The sequence below is a fragment of the Anticarsia gemmatalis genome, chromosome 15 (genome assembly GCF_050436995.1).
Source record: "Anticarsia gemmatalis isolate Benzon Research Colony breed Stoneville strain chromosome 15, ilAntGemm2 primary, whole genome shotgun sequence".
Lineage (NCBI taxonomy): Eukaryota > Metazoa > Arthropoda > Insecta > Lepidoptera > Erebidae > Anticarsia > Anticarsia gemmatalis.
The window spans coordinates 11,027,358-11,040,853 of NC_134759.1; the positions used below are offsets into that span (position 1 = coordinate 11,027,358).

General features: G+C 33.8%; 1 protein-coding gene across 1 annotated transcript in view; it reads right to left on the reverse strand.

The window, feature by feature from the left end:
- The window catches only part of LOC142979038 (uncharacterized), a 68,560-nt gene extending 55,957 nt beyond the window's left edge, over positions 1-12,603 (reverse strand). The window contains exon 1 of the mRNA XM_076123794.1: positions 12,439-12,603. The gene's annotated coding sequence lies outside the window, so the exon portion shown is untranslated. The remainder of the gene's footprint in view (positions 1-12,438) is intronic.
- Between the last annotated feature and the right edge of the window lie 893 nt (positions 12,604-13,496).

Genomic DNA, 13,496 nt, shown 5'->3' on the forward strand with positions numbered 1-13,496 from the left:
TAATAACTTACTGTATTACAAAAATAGATACTTGATATTATTATGATGATGCAGATCGTGGGAAACTATTGAAATCAAATGGGCGGACTTTGCACAGATTGTTTCAACAATCGAAAATCATCATCATAGTTCAGCTGAAAGCTTAATTAATGATTTAAAGCCTTCCTCTTGCTGCATCACTTTGTCTATTTGATAAAAACCGTATAAAATTCCGTTCACTAGTTTCCTAAAACAACGCGCATAGACAGACTGCTATTGTAGGTACTAACTGTAAAAATGTATATCGGTCCAGAATCTTAATCAAAGAAAATTGTTATTTATTATTCCGAAAAATGCATTTGCAGCCGTCAATGTTTATTTTCACACAGGATGCAATAATATTCGTCGCAATATCCTTCATCCCTTACGCTTTTAAATGATCAGTTTGTTACAATATGTATCAAAGAATACATTACTAAGTTCCTTGGGATTTGAGTACAAATAATGTTACATTTACATACGATACTGGGACGATGTTAATATTTAATGACATTTCTTTGTGACTATCATATCCGACATTTGTGCTAAGGACAAAGAAATTAAATCCCTGATGTATAAAAAAAACATCTATACCTTTCTTTTGCCCTGGTATGTAGGTTTAAATAAATTAAGATTTTTCTAAGATGTAAGCAAGAAAATAATATTTGTGTTTATTTATTCAGTATAAAGAGCTGGTTTTCAACACCGTATTTTTGGTACCTAGACCACTGACACAATTATTTACTTCTAAATGCATACTTATACAGATACATTTACAACCAGTCTCAGATGCTCAAATGCTCATCACACAAAATGTTTGTCTTAGGTGGGACTCGAACCCACCAAGTGGCGCTATGGTTATTGCGGGGAAATCGAACCCCCTCATGATCAGCAGTTCAATTCACTATCAAACAGGGGCAATTCTGTTCATGTTATATAATTCTCATAATTCTATATTCTAAAGCTGTTACAACATTTTTGAAACCTTATTCCCTTGATGTTCATCCATTAATCCATTCTGTCATCATTTCATTAGTATCAAACAAGCTAAAAAGCCTTTCTGTGTTTTGTTATATTTTTACCATTCTAAAATTGGTATATTCGCTTTTAAAACCCAAAAAATCTTGTGCTCTTTGAAAAGCTTTTTGCTATTTATAGATTATTTCTTTTACCTCAATAGTCCGATTGTCTCTTTGTGTATAAACCATTGTTGAGCATAGACCGGGTTTGAATTTCGGTCCAGCATGCGTATTGTGTATTTCAATTGACAAATAGAGTACGTAAAATTTATTGCTGCTTTGACGTGTCTCATAAATTAAGGGAGAAATCAATGTACAGCAAAATGACTTTTAAATACTTATAAACTGATATTTGTACACAAAAACAGCCTTCCAGGTAAAGAAGTAATGGGTTTCCCAATTTTTTGTTGAAATTTATTACATCTTATTTGCATCTTATTACATGACCTTTTTTATATCATACACAATGTCGGATGGAACGAGTTTAAAAATACATATATATTTATCCTCCAACTTTATCTAAGTTGTTATTATTTATAGTTAAAAGAATAATCTAGTGACCTGTAAATATAGGTGCACTCTGACGAGCTTTTACATAAATAGTCCTGACTTTATTCATAATATTGTCTAAAAAGCCTTGCTCAAAGAGGTGTAAACTTAACACACAATGTCCTTCTTATTTTACAACTCATTTTGTGTCTTAGACATTTAAATATAAGCAAATAAGGGCAATAATAATGTCCTTTTTAGTTGTATTTACGTCTTATTTAAAAAAAAAACTTATAGGTAAACAAATAAGGTAACTTTTTTTAGTTAAGCTTCGTAAAAATTTGATTCAGACTATTAAAAATCCGGAATGTTTTAAGTACTCTAAAATACGACCATCATTCGATTTCCATTTATATATCTTTATAGAAGTTTAAAGTACTTTCATTTAAAACGTAGAGTCCGATCTAAAAACATACCATTTATCCAAGTCAGTTCAGTTCAGTGGAGTTCTACTGGTCTGGACGTAATCTTTTTGCTTTGTCACAGAGAAATAAATGAAACGGAGACATTGTTCCACTATTTAGTTTTTGTTAATAGTAACCAATGCATTTTGCTGGCCAACCGAATAACTATTTAAAATTATATTGTGGTAAGCAGCGCCCCCTCTTCAAAAAATATTTGATGTCAAACGCGTGCCACTTTACAGACAGGTCCATACGATTCTAGAGAATATGCAATATACTTTTATGTACAGCAAATCACTCAAATTTTAACAGATGATAGGCAAAAGTGCCGTTATCATCAATTCCGAGAAATCAGCACCAATTTACAAAATGGATCTCGGTTATTACGAAATTCGCATCATCGAATTCGATTTTTCCGGGAACAATCTTATTATGCTGGTACCTATTTAAGTTCTGTAAGCCACAAACGCTAATTTTATATGCTAAATTAAACAATTTCCTAGAAATAGCATAGAATTCTCGTTACATGCAAATGTGGAAAGACGGAAGCTTGAAAATTGCATACCGGGAGCACAGAGATTCACAGAGGTCGCGGCAGCTGTGCCGTGTAAATAATAGTAAGTTACCGCACGCTGGGACCGGCTGGGATAAATAACCCTTTGTATATTTACTGTAGGATTATATTTTGCTCATTTTGTGTGTATATTCTGACCCTAAAGTCTTGTTATTTCAACAAACATGTTGAATTGGAATCTATGAAACGCTTATTAACTTTTACATCAAGTTAAACTTGTTTATCGTTTTAATAATATTCTTGCATATTTGTCTATTTAGAAGAAGTTCTGTTTTAAAACATTCGCATTGCATGTTTATATTGTCTATTATACGGGAATACGCGAACATGCATTTTACTGTCATGGCGTCAGCTTATTACCACAGCCTGTATAATTAGCGCCAAAATAAAAAGCAATACAAGTTTAAACTAATATAATATTTACGTGAATAACGTTTATAAACAGTAATATTATATTTTAAACCAGAACACAGTTATGAGATTTTTAATTATTCTTGTGAAAGCTTGTTGGCAGAGTTATTATTGTTGACCTGCAAACGTAAACAACTCGATATTACTTTATACAACTTTAGTAGAATAATTCAAAGCTGCTTTTCTATTTATTTCGGAAGTTTGACCAAATAATAAATTCTACTTTATTATTTCAACTGGCTGGCCAGAAATCGCATCGCAGAAACCATAGTACATCCCTTCTCAGAGTTATCACCCTGCTATGTTTTGTTTAAATCGGGCCTACCGTTTTCCAAACGAAAAAAGGATTATACAAACGAACAAACACAACTTGACGGCCTTCGTGGTCACTACTCTACTACCAGAGCAGTGAAAGGTCGAGGGTTCGAATTCCACTAAGAACAAATGTTTGCGCGATATACAAATAGTTGTATCGGGTCTGGTTGAACTTTGTGCCCGTTGCTACACGTTTGTGAAATCCCCGTGAAACAAGAGCAATTCTTAGTACGGGAGTTATCTTTTATAAAAAAACACTGCCAAATTGTGCATAGTACAATATTATTTGAAAATTCTGAAGTTCCATTTTGTAGTGAAAGACATCGGCTATTCAAAGCCGCTGTGATCCAACTGTGGAGTAGAGGACAACTGATCCAGAGATTATAGGCTCGTGTCCCGGGTCGGTAAATTGCCGAAATACGAAAGGATTTTCAGTTTGTAAATCTAGGTGTTCGGTGGGTTTACGGTTCTTTACCTACATGATACATGCACCATACCCTAAACTAGGTGTACAATACGCCTCCCTATAAACTAATATTGTTTTATTTATATCGTTTCATCTCTTTTAATTCGCTGAGTTAAATAAAAGACGTAACCTATAACCTATGTTTAATAACACTAGATTGTTCTATTTTGCCATGAAAGCCTTCTAGTCCGACATACGCATTTAAAATTTAAGTATGCATACTATGACACTATATACATCAAAAGCGAAACGTTTTCGTGTAAGCTAAAATGTTTCAATCTGTTGAGCTCTGAAATTTTAACACTTAAATGCATGCGATAATGGAAATGTACCGCAGAAATTTTAATGGACCGCACTACATTTGACATAAATTATGAACGTACACCACAAACGGAAAAGCTTAATTGTTTTGTGGTATCTAAATATAGTTTTGTGTTTTCATAAACAGCTATTAGAGAAAGCTTCATTAGGAATGAGTGGAAATAACTACATTTTCTCTACCTAGAGAGTTTTGCCGCAATTTTATGTATTTTAATGATCTACGTATTTTTTAACTATCTATAAGTCTTTGGATTCTGCAACCAAATGATTTGCATTAAGGAAGTTCTACAAATTCTGGGTTTAAGGTAAAAACTGTTGCTGATAACTTTTGTATGTGCTAAATTCTTAAGTAAATATTTATGTAGGAAACACATGCAAAAGTTAATTTCATGACTTAAATTTGTAATATTCGTTATTTCGTGTAACAATAATAAAACTTTTACTTACTACCGTTAAAACGAATGTTACTTACATACCAAAAAATATTGACTACAACCTACATAGGTACATTACTCCTTGCTGTGAATAAACTATACTTACTCATTTGCAACAATCTCTACCATCTTCATACCAATATTCGTAACCTTGTACCAGTCGTCGGTAATTATTCATAAGTGTAAGCGTACCTTCATAGTGAAGGGTTAGTAATCGTAGTTTGTTGAGTCGTCAGGTGGGAACAAACCCTTGTCCCTAATAAGGTTTAATCGTCGGCTCCAGGGACTAAGGTTCATTTACGGAAACGGAAACTATTACGAGTATTGCGTCGTATGTGTCTCATATTAACGTATTATTATTTTATTTACGTCTCTGTCTCTGCCAATACCGTATGTATGTAGAATAACCGCAATATGTGTGTAGAATTTTGACGGTATAAAGTGGGTAATAATGATAAATGTTAAATATTAACACAGTTTTTTTTTTATTTGATATCCTCCGATTGTCCTATCACATGTGTGATCGAATGATCATGAGTATAATTCAATAGATAATAGATTAAAATTATTGAGATTAAGATATAATTCTCCCACATAATACCTTTTAGAGCGTATAAGAAAAACCAAATTTTAAACAGAAAACTATGATGCAACACTGATTGAGTTCGACTCACGAAAACAGCAAATGCAGATGAAACATTCCTTTCCCATTAATCCAGTATCGATTTTTTTCGATACACGTGTCATGCAAATCAAAATGTTCGGCGCAAAGGCTGTTATATTCCTGAGATTACACAATATACCAACAAAGCTATGGACGACCAAACAAAAGTTTCGCGGTAATACCAAAATTATCCCGACCACGTTTCCGATACATGGAAAAAAGGGTCAAACAATATCCAATTTCTCTTCAAAATTCCACATGTATAGGAATTATTAATACTGCTATTATCACAGGGGTCTGTTCAGCCGGTTTGACCTCCATAACGGTGTGTCATTAGGTCGTAATAACCAGACCCACAGCTTAATAGCCTGCGAAGTGTGATGAATGGCTAATTGAAGGAAACTCATTATTGGTTTTCAATAATGAAATCTTTTAGCGAATTCCGGGGTCTTGTTCTCTTACAGGAACATCTGAACAGTTTTGAATGAAAATGCGAAAATACGTATATCTTAATTTTAATGTATAGATGAAAGATGAAGGTCACATTTTTCTAAGTGCGATAAATCGAATACGTTTAACTGAGAAATTCTGTCTAGTAGCTCAAAATTGAGAAGTATTTTAGTGAAGGCAAAGGGCACTCCAAACTTTTATCGCCACATACGAAATGATGATGCTCAAATTAAGAAAGCTATTTCTTGTATTTGCGATATTCATAATGTTAATTTATATCTAATTATTTGCTTCAAAACTCTAACGGAGAAAAACATTTCCAGCAAATATTTCTTATCTCAGAAACTTGGAAGTGATATGAAAAGTTTTATATCTCGTTTAAAGTTTCACCTTACGAAGTGATAATGTCGCGATAAAGTTTTATGAGAGGAAAACTTTAATTTGTAGCCGTCAGGAAAGGTATAATTGGATAACAATCTTACATATAGATTTTTATTCTTAGAAAAACGTTGTTGCTGAAAGTAATTGTAACTAAGGCACATTATATTTATTATTTATTATAAGCCCGTATCGTCCCACTGCTGGGCAAAGGCCTCCCCCAAAGATTTCCATTGTAGCCTATCTCCGGCGGTCTGATACCATTCTGGTGTGAAGGTGTCCAGCTCGTCTCTCCATCTTTTATGGGGTCTACCGCGTCGCCGTCTCCCAGTTGGCGGGGTCCACTTTGTCGCTATTTTGGCCCATGAGTCATCCGGCATTCGACATACGTGGCCCACCCAGTTCCATTTCAGTTTAGCGGCCGTTTGAGCTGCGTCTGCTATTTTTCTGCTATTTATAGGCACATTATATTAGCAAACTAATTTTCCTTGACTTTCAGACGGCATTGCTAACAACTTGAGAACTTGTAAAATTGTCACGTAATAATTTAAAGTATACATATATATGTACATCTCTGAAGTATGAGCAGTTATTGAAGTGTATTTTTTGCCGAAAAGCGTGAAAGACGGACAAAATTGACAGTTGTTTCTACTTTCACATAAATATAATTAGAATCTACCTATACATAACATAGGTATATTGCGAACATGAGAACGTATAAATATGTTACGGGAACTTACGTAGATTTTGAGAAAATATGTATATAAGTCATCGATATTTATGTAATTAATCCCTCTGTGAGTGAAATATTTTACAAACAGTATCGAATTCGTTTTCAAATTCAACGTAATTGCATGTAAAGCCTGTCGGATCTCGAATTAATTTGGAAACAAAAACAGTATTGAAACTAATTGTACGTATTGAATTACAGCGATGCCGAACGCATCAGAATACAATTTATTATGAATAAAACAAGGGATTTTAAAATAATGGATATTTAATATATTGCGAAACAGTTTTTTTTTACTTTCTCATTATCATAATCTGGATTTCATATAATGTCTACATTAGAGATGTTTTTTAAACCCCTACCTATAGTATCTAAACGACATCGTGTCCACCATAGCAAATGCATTACGGAGTCAAATTTAAATTATCAGTATCTTTTTCCACTATAATTAACTACCACTATAGTTAAAACCCGTCAAAGTTTTAGGAACTATTTATCAGTTTCCATAAACCAAACCAATCGTATAATACCTACCTATATATGAAGTTTCCTCTAATAAGTGAATAATTTTGGGACAAAAAAAGAATAGGTCCTTAAACTTTAACAATTAATTTAATACGATACATCTGATTGGTTTACTACAGAAGGGAGATCGTAACAAATAAGGAAGGTTATCCAGGAAATATTCAAATATATGAAAGAACATTAAAACTAATTGCGGAGCTCAAAGTCGCGCGGAAATCTCATCGGAATCTAATTTATTTTCATTTTCACCTGTACCTTTTTACCTACTGTATGTAATTTAATATTTTACTTGGAACAAACATCTAGAGGAGTTCGTGGCTAAGTAACAACAGCCTGATCGATCTCTCAGGTCAAGCTACGCTTACTAAGGTTGGTTTGAGGATGGGTGACCATGACCATATTTTACATACCGAATTTCAGAAGGCACGTTACATTATGCGTCCCGACTGTCATTTCTAAAGATCTTTGGCAGTCGTTACCAGCAATCGAAAAGCTTGAAAGTCTAGCAATCAATCTGACTCCAACATAGTTGAAAGAAAGTTTAGACTGATGATGATTAATGATAAACTTCTGGTTTTAGAAAAGAGGAAAAGAACCTTTATGGTCTGAACTGTAGTGTGTGTTACTGCATTTCATAGTGCTTAGTTTACTTAGGTTTAATTTCTGGGTCGTGAACAAGACTGTAGATTTTTTTACCTTTTACAAAGTTTATATTACAAATATTCTCCATAACTATTCGGAGTTTAGTTACAGTCATGTTCGGTATAAGGACTGCTTTATATGTTAGTTAAGTTATACATAAAACAAATAACAAAAAACCTATATTACATAATTTATTATTAAAGTTAAATGAAAAAGTATATACCTATATCACCACACCTGAGGTCAAACTACAAAAAGTTACATTCACTAATATTTGTTTGTTTGTACAAATATTACGACCGTACGTCGTGTTAGATTAAAATCAGAGTTCTGAGGTAGTTTCAGGCAACTTTTTGTGTATTTTGTATGTCATTATGAATTAGTTTGTGGTAGTTTTATAACTGGCTTGTGTGTATATTTATTTGTCAATATAACTGATTAAATATTGTGGTATATAAATGTTATTAGCGTATTGCCATGCAGCACTTTATGACAATAATAATGTACATTAAACGTTTTACACTATAGTGTATTTAATTTATCGTTTTATACAGTGTGGCGGAATAGTTATTCTACTCCACAAAAACCATAGTACTGCATAAAGAGAGTTCGAATCTTTATTACGTGTATAGGATGAACATGGGGTTTGAGAGTGAACCAATGCATGTGGGAAGTTCAAATATATCGGCCTAGTAGTTTTATAAATGCGAAAGTTTGGTAGGATAGATATGTGTATGTAAGATTCACTCTTTCACGTAAAACCTACTGAACGGATTTTAATGAGTTCAAAGTTCCGAGCAGAAACTACATTTATATAATTTTAAAATATAAAAGTTATATTCGAAGCCATGGGACGATTCTACCATTAGAACAACCTATACATAAAAATAAGCAAATTTACACGTATCATACTTTTCAAATAAACCCCGCATCCCATTCCCACAGTTAGTTACATGTCTGTTGACACACAACGCGCATAATTCTCACGTAAGCCTCCAAAGCCTTTGATATTTAAAGTTGAAAAATGAAACTTGCTGACTCAACGCGGGAGTATGCGAGAGTGAACGAAATACGAATATGTGCTAAGCTTCTTATAACAACGTGCTTATAAGAGTTGTGTTGCAGTTTCGTTTGTTTATGTAAGAGTAAGGTTTCATTCATAGAGATAAATAAATAAATAAATTTAACCCATTACTGTCCCACTGCTGGGCAAGGGTCTCCTCCCGTAACGAGGGAGGGGTTAGGCCTTGAGTCCACCACGCTGGCCAAATGCGGGTTGGGGAAAGTGCGGGTTGAGGACTTTGCATGCCCTCAATAAATGTATTAAACAAATTTTAGGCATGCAAGGTTTCCTCACGATGTTTTCCTTCACCGTTGGAGCATGTGACAATTATTTCTAATACACACATAACTTCGAAAAGTCATTGGTGTGTTAGAGATAAGTAATGTAAACCCTTCTTCATCTTCAAGATCGACTTCCTTTATCTAACATCATCAACCGATAAACTATAGAAAATTTATTTGCGAAAAACTGATCAGCGCCCCTAGTATGTCCTAAAGGAACTATTTTTGTGTCAAGTTATTTCCAACTGTGAAAATGTTGAGAGTTATGAGTGAAGGAAAACATGCCACAGAGGGGTGATTACGTCCTGCTATCGACTAATGTCTACCAGCTAGCTATCAACAAATTTTGTATGAAAATCCGATCAGTGCCCCTAACGGATTTTCGTAGAACTATTTACCCCAAGTAATTTTAAATATCAAACGCTAGTTGTACCACGCACGTCCAAGATTTCATGCGCGCAATGGTAATAATTTTATTTCTCATTTTGTTTGTTCTAAAAACTAGTCTTATATTATTTCAATTATGTTTTTTACGTATTCTATGATATGAAAGCATAATAATAAGGTCCCCAGTGTCTACAAGATGATATATAAGTAATATAATAGACATAAAACATAATATACTGTATTATTACGAATCACAATAAAGTATCAATTTATTTGATTTATCTGAGTACTTCTCTATTGAATAAAATAAATATTTACTTTATGTATAAGAATTGATAAAAGGATCCTTGAGGGACTAAAGAAAGATGGACAGAAAAATAAAATATGCTTTCTTATTTTGTCTGAAATGAAAATGTAATTGTAATACTTCGCTTATTATTGTGATTGACAAATCTTTGATGAACTGATTTTTATAAATACGTTTCCTGTTCACAATACAAACATCTATCGAATTTTATATATTAGTTGGGTTAACTTAAACTACACTGGTTAATTACAATGGTAGATTTAATAATTTTAACTTGGATCATCCCTTGGATCATAGTGTCAAAACCATGTCCGAGTCCTTTGGAATTATTAATGTCAGTCGTAGTATGGTCTAATTCTGGCATAAGTAATCTAAATCATGTGCGATAAATTGTCATAAAAAAAAAATTGTGCTTTTAATGTTCCGTTTTGGTTTTTTTTTTAAGAGACAACTCTCGTACTTTGAATTGCTCTTGTGTCGCGGGGACTTTTAACAAACATACAAACAACGGACACAAAGTACAACCAGACCCGAAACAATGACTTGTGGATCGCACAAATAATTGTTCCGTGTGGGAATCGAACCCACGACCTACCGACGCAGTGGTATCGGCTTGGCGACCTAAACCACTACGCCACGGAGGATGATGGAAAAATATTATAGGAATAAAGATTCTGAATAATTTGAAAATATAGACTGTTTTTAAACAATTTCACATTTCAACAAGGTAATAAAATAGCACACGTTCCTGTTTCTATAAGCCGGAAATCACAATTTCCTGTTTCCGTGCGAAGGAAATGGCTCTTATTAGACTTGACTTTGAAAAGGAAGAGTTTCTGAAACATTTTGTACCTACAGGTTTTACAGGCTCTCGCGAGAATTAGCCTGAAAATATGACTTTTTTGCAGTATTATAAACTATAATATATAAAGCACATTGCCCGCCATTGCAACTAACCCACTGCTGGGCGATGGTTTCCTCCGGGAATGGGAAAGGGGTCAAGTGTTTTGCGATGTACATTTACACCTACGCATTAAGCGATGGTAAGGACCACCATGGCGACCATTGCAACCGCACCACCGCCTGAGGGTTAATAAGAAATATTACTAAAATGAAGATAAAATACGACTTAAATACTTACTGTGGTATGAAATAGTCAATACAAACTTTAATATACACAATTAATAAAAGTACACCTGGTGTGCTCAATTTTTCTTTTATTTTGTTATAGTCCTCAGGCGGTGTAACGAAAAAACTTGATTACGCCGTAATTTACGGAGAAGTCTTTTTACGTTTTATAATAAATATGAACATTTAGTCATAATTATAAAAATAAGTTTTGTTTATACAGTAAATGAAAATGTATTACTTTGTAATTTATTTGTGGGTTACAAATTTTGTTATCGGTTTTACACAAAAAGCATTTTTAGACCTATGGCTATACAATGCTGGGAAGGGTGTTTTGCCGGACGAGAGAAGAGTTAGGCCTTGAGACCACCATGCTGGCCACGTGCCGGTTGTGGACTCTGCATACCAATAAGGGATTGAATTCACAGATCACACACCTACAAAGAATCAAGTATATTATTTCCGTAATTTTATGTCTAAAGCTCTTTAAATATAAACGAAAACTTCAACAAACATATTCTATATAAAAAGCTCTACGACCTCATTTAAGAAAAAGATCTTAAAACGTTCCTCCTGTTTTAAGTAAATAACTCAACTGTAAAGTGAAACCACGGCGTTTGAAACACTCGCACCGCCTCGAGCGAGACACGAGACGTAAACAAACAACACTGACAACATCAACAGATCAACATCAACGGAAAACGTTTCTCGAAAACATCAGACAAAATCTGTTAAAAAATACCATAAAAATGTTTTAGAAAACATGAAATAGGTATAACAAAATGTTTAAAAAACATGTTACCTTTACATAAAACAAATAACTATTCTGACAGTTCGTTATCAACACATCATCATCAACAGAAAATGTTTGACAAAAACATCAAACAAATCGAGAAAAATGTTTTAGAAAACATTGTATAGACAAAACAAGAAACTATTCTGGCAGTTCATCAACAACAAATCAATATAAGAATGTACATGTACTATATTAACATGATATCGGATAAATGTTTTACAAAACATACAATCAAAACAAAAGCGAAAGAAAATCAAATGTTTTATTGAAACGTCAAACAAAACCATATGAACGTAATCTTAAAATTATGAGTTAATGTATAATAAGATAATAAGACGTTTCCATTAGAATGTAGTAGTGGAGGTCTTTGAGTCAAATATTATTTCGATATCTATGTAGTTCTCAAAAAACAGAGCGAAAAAAACGAACTGGGCAGAAGGCAGACAAGCTTTGTAAAACCCCTTTTTATTATTAACAGAGGTCAATCTGACCAAAAAAGCGGGCACTTTCCATTGCTTTAAAACAACTGAAAACTCACAAAAACATTAAGTAAATAAAAAAGATATTTTCTCTTACCTTTCCAACTGTTCAAACAAAGGTATCTTGATAAATAAAACCACTTTTACTTTCGAAATAAATCACGAATACAACTTTCATAGGGTACTTTAATTTAATATTAAACACATCGAGACCAAACTTCGTAGAAGGCGCGGCTACGAAACAGCGGGCGGTCTACGCCGTAGCTCGCGGCCGACTGAAGAGGCGACCTGTAGCATCGTAGAGCTACGACTCGCTTCATAAAGCTTAGTGCACACTGTGTGTTTAAAGTTACGTATTCACTTTAAAAACTGCTGCACTAGATTGGGAACACTTTCACCTACTGACCGCGAAAGTTAGTTTTAAAGAGAGTTGTGAACTTGTACTGTACTATTTATAGTCACTGCGTTTAGCACTTCAGCGCAGTTATGAAACCTAAATAGTTGAAGATAGACAGCTTAATATAATCTTTCAAATCACTTTTAAAACAAGGTAATATTATTAAAAACATTAGATTCCCAAATTCGAATGAAAAAAACTGTGTAAATAAATAACGCATAAATATTTGTGTTTTGTGTGAAAACGACAACGAAAAACGACTTTTTGAACGACACTGATCAACATTTATAACATAACAATGAATCAATAATTAGGAGGTGTATTTATGGAGTCTTTAAAACGAACACAATAGCACGACATTCCCAATACAACTGAATGACCTAAGAACACAAGTGCCAGTGTATCCACACGTCGCCTCGTTATTGATGAATGAGAACGGAAATAACACGAGTCCGCCGTAACAAGTTTATTTCCTCTCACCGTGTGTGCTGACCCTAACACATCTGCTCTCAGTTGCTCTCATCTGCTCTCAGTTTGGGAGCAAACACAGAATTAGATACAGTATCTATAGGAAGTCCTATTTCCCGTGATAGCGACGGAAATCGAAAAAAAGCAGTCTGCTTATCAGGTATTTTGTAGTAACTTGAAAATATTCGTCGTTCTTTTGTTCAATAACTTAGTGGGGAGCCTTGTAAGCAAGGTATGCGGCTGCCGAAGGTACAAAAACTTTAAAATTTAGAGCATCGGTAACTCACAGG